We start from the raw sequence: 3,743 nt of genomic DNA, 5'->3' as shown, positions 1-3,743 counted from the left end.
CGAGGTCGCGGTATCAAATTCCGACCACGGCGGCCGCATTTCGATGGGGATGAAATGCAAGACACGCCCGTGTAAAATGTACGGCGCGTCGGGTGCGCGTTAAAGAAACCGAGGTGGTCGAAATTAATCCGGAGTTACCAACTATGGTGTGTACCATAATCATATTGGAGCTCTCGCACGTAAAACTCCCTCCGTAAAACACGTAAACACTTAAAACGCTTGCTCTTGCTTCGTGTTGTCGACAAATTCGACTTCGCCCTACCATCTGCTAGCCTCCTGGTTAGCTCAGATGGTAGAGCGGCTGCCCCGGAAAGGCGGTGGTCCCGGGTTCGAGTCCCGGACCGGGACGAATTTTTCTTCAACTATGAGGCTTTTGTTTCGAGGAACCCGTATGGGTTTCCTTTGTTGTAGCAACTGCTACGATCGGGTAGATGTCTGATTTTCCCTTTATTCATTACTTCTCTCCACCTTGCGGGTTTCCGCAGAACTACTACGTCAAAACTCCCTCCGGTTTGTCTTTTGTGCACCACGAGCCTCTTCTTTCTCTTCGCCTTAGTTTTGTGTGCATCTTAGGGGCCCTTACCCGTATAAGTGCCTGAGAATTTCGATTCGTCATTGCTTCCTTGTCGGCGACGCACGTAACGTTACCGCTACTACATATTTGGACATGGGACGTGTCACGTTAGACACGTCAGTTCTTATCAGATAACCGAAGCTAAGGATTAGTGTGCTTTGTCGCTACTTAGTAGGGGCGACCATCTGGGGTCGACGGAGTGCTGAGGGTTGCCGATAATGTCACGGTGTAGTTTAAGCATCCGCCTTGAGAGAGTCAAGGCGGCTGCTTAAAAACATTGCCGAGCTGAATATTTTGTTAAATTTTCACTTCGTTAGCTGTAAAAAGCAATCACAGGAGTGGCCTTCGCCTGATGGTAAATACCATTACAGCTGCCGCACATTATCATCGTGCCGCGCCACAGGGTGTAGAACTCAGTAGAACTTTCGTGTCGTTCCCTTTTCATAACTTTCGTCGTCGCAGAAACCTCGAGAGCACACACTTGTTATTGTACGCGAACATAATCTCTCCGGGTAATCGGATGTGCCTGCGGAGATATTCTTGCCTGACGTCATCCGGCCGCTCACATGACGTGCACCCGCGCGAGCAAGGAATGCGCGTTTGTCAACCGCGTGGCGATAGCGAGCACAAGCTTCAGCAGCACAGGACGACGTTGCCACAGTGGATCCGCAAACAGCACGCCGAGTTCGCTATACAACTGGCTTGAGTTGGCAGTAGTCACGGATCAACTTCAACCACGTGTGGGAAGGGGCGTCGAAAGCAGCTGCTCGGTCTGAGGATGCCGCTTAGCGCTGTGGCGATTCAGTCACCTAGCTTATCTTTTGTGTTGGGACTTTAGAGGTGATGTGTATGCAAAGTGTAACAGCTAGGCAAAACAACAGCTTTGCGGGAAATTGGATTGTGATTCTGGCAAGTCGCACAAGACTGCTGGGGTTTTCAATGATTAGTCTTCGTTATTCTGATCATTCCGTTTTTGAGCACGAAGCGGCGGCTTTGATTCAAGGCAGCGGCGAGTGGAGAACGCATTTGTGTTGAAGCGGAATGGAAGAAAACTTTCGTGCGCCAAGTTTTGGTGGAACGTTGAAGAAGCTCACTTGGTCAAAACAAATCTGCAGCCCTCTAATAAAGTGCCCCTATAATCCCCTGTGGTGCTTTGAGGCATAAATCTCATCACCGAGTTTCATATAAGCCAGATGGATACTAGAGGATGCCATATTTACACAAGACTCAGGACCTGTATTTGCAGCGTACGTATACGATTAACCAGTCACACATTATAGCGCTTGCCGTCGTTCGTACGTCGCGCAGCTCTTAGACGACCGAGATTGATTGTATTTTACACAGCGGCCAGCCGATGCACCGCCAAGGTTGTTGTTACTTGCAAATACGCTGACTCGGAGCCGACTTCACTGCGAGCAATCCAAAAATGATGCGATGCGTTATACGCTTGCCCACGTGGCGTATATTGTGGATTAAGAGAAAAAGAAAATTATATCGACATGTACACGCCAGTTAGCGCAAATTAACTTTGACGAAATACAGAACTGTGCATGAGAAGCACAGGATCAATAGCATAGTCAGCCACAAAGTCGAACAAAGGCAAAATACACGAGACGCGTCGTTCACGCAGTGCTAATTTGGGGTGGTAGATGTACACATAAGAAATAAAAGTAAACGGCACTCTTGAACGGAACACAAAGATGCGACGCGCATGGGCACAAGAAGCAGACGACATACGCGAGCTGGCCGTGTACGTCGTCTGCCTGATGTCCCGTCGTAAAGCGCCGTTTTCTCTTGCACTGTTGAATGTAGGGGTATACTGAAAAAACAGAACAGCTAGTGGAAATCGCGGCAAGGGACACACGGCTAGTCGCAACTCGAGCGGAACGACAAGGGCGCGAGCACAGCAGTACATCGTCGTCCCAGCAAGGAGCGCCTGCGATGCATCGGTGGCTCATCAGAAGTCTCTAAACACGAAGGCGATGAGCAACGCTTTGGCCGGCTCGAGGACGAAACACGTGAGCGCTGCTGCCGCGGCCAGCGCGAGCAGCCAGCTGACGCAGGTGCCGAAGTCGTAGCAGGCCGCGCACACGCACACCACGGGCGTGGACAGCAACATGCTGGCGACCACGAGCGCCCAGGGCAGCAGTCTTGCCGCTCGGCAGGACGGGTAGCACTGCCGCAGCCGGAGGCCGTCCGCGTGCGCCACAATGGCGGCCGCGTCGACGGGAACCTGAGGCGACATGATCGTCATCTTGGACCGCAGGGATGTGCCATCGGACTGCACCTGCTGGGGGGAGGCAAGCTGGGCGCAGTGCGGTAAGAAAAAAATAGGGCGGCATTTAGGAGCACTTCAGGAGGGACAGGACCTTTGTCTACACTCTTAGGCAAAGTTACACTCTTTGGGGTGTATCTCTGCCACACAACGATAATCATCATCTGCCTTGCTTGCGTTTCCTTTCTTAAAAACGCCGCGCCCACTGCTTTCCTGTCGGGAATGCTATGTCATACTGATAACGCGCATGCCGTTCGTTACTGGGAAGTACCGGGCTCGCAGCGTTAAGGAAAGGAAACGCGGAAAAGACAGATGACGATTATCGCTGTGTGGCAAAAGGTTGTAATTTTGCTTAAGGGTGTAAGAGTGTATGCAAAGATGGAAACCAAGTGCTAACAAAATAAAATGGCGACACGCCGGGTGCGAACTTCATATGACTGAAATTTATTTGAGAGGTTTTCTATAAAATTTCTTACAAATTTTATATGCTTAGAAGGGCCGCCATTGGCTAACGTCAACAGCCCGCAGAATCGTTTTCAAAACTAGGGTTATGTTGGGACAAGAGTGCAAACGTTGTGCGTCCCTTTCACAAACTGATTGTGCTAGCTGACGTGACAAGCACAAACACGGACGAGTAATATGTTTTTTCTTTCTTCTGCCAACATAAGTCAGCTAGCGTTGCCTCCAAGACTGTCGAACCACTCGGAGGCAACGTTGTCCTATATAGCGCGTTGCACAAATGATGCGCGTTTACCGAAGCATCCTGGTTGCCGAAGTGGCGATACGCGACTTCCCTGAAGGAGTCTGCGCGCGACGCTGCGGCAGCGCGCATCGTCTTGGGGGTTTTGCAGAAGCGGTCCAGGTCTGCGGGTCGCGGCCAGTGGCCCCGGTCGG

General features: G+C 51.2%; 1 non-coding gene across 1 annotated transcript; it reads left to right on the top strand.

Moving 5' to 3' along the window:
- Positions 1 to 274: 274 nt before the first annotated feature.
- TRNAS-GGA (transfer RNA serine (anticodon GGA)) lies at positions 275 to 348 on the top strand. Its single transcript has one exon. It is a non-coding gene; the product is annotated as a tRNA-Ser (tRNA).
- Positions 349 to 3,743: the final 3,395 nt, after the last annotated feature.

Source organism: Dermacentor variabilis, chromosome 2 (assembly GCF_050947875.1).
Source record: "Dermacentor variabilis isolate Ectoservices chromosome 2, ASM5094787v1, whole genome shotgun sequence".
Lineage (NCBI taxonomy): Eukaryota > Metazoa > Arthropoda > Arachnida > Ixodida > Ixodidae > Dermacentor > Dermacentor variabilis.
The sequence above is the reverse complement of the archived record's forward strand: the minus strand, read 5'-3'. Positions and strand labels throughout refer to the sequence as shown.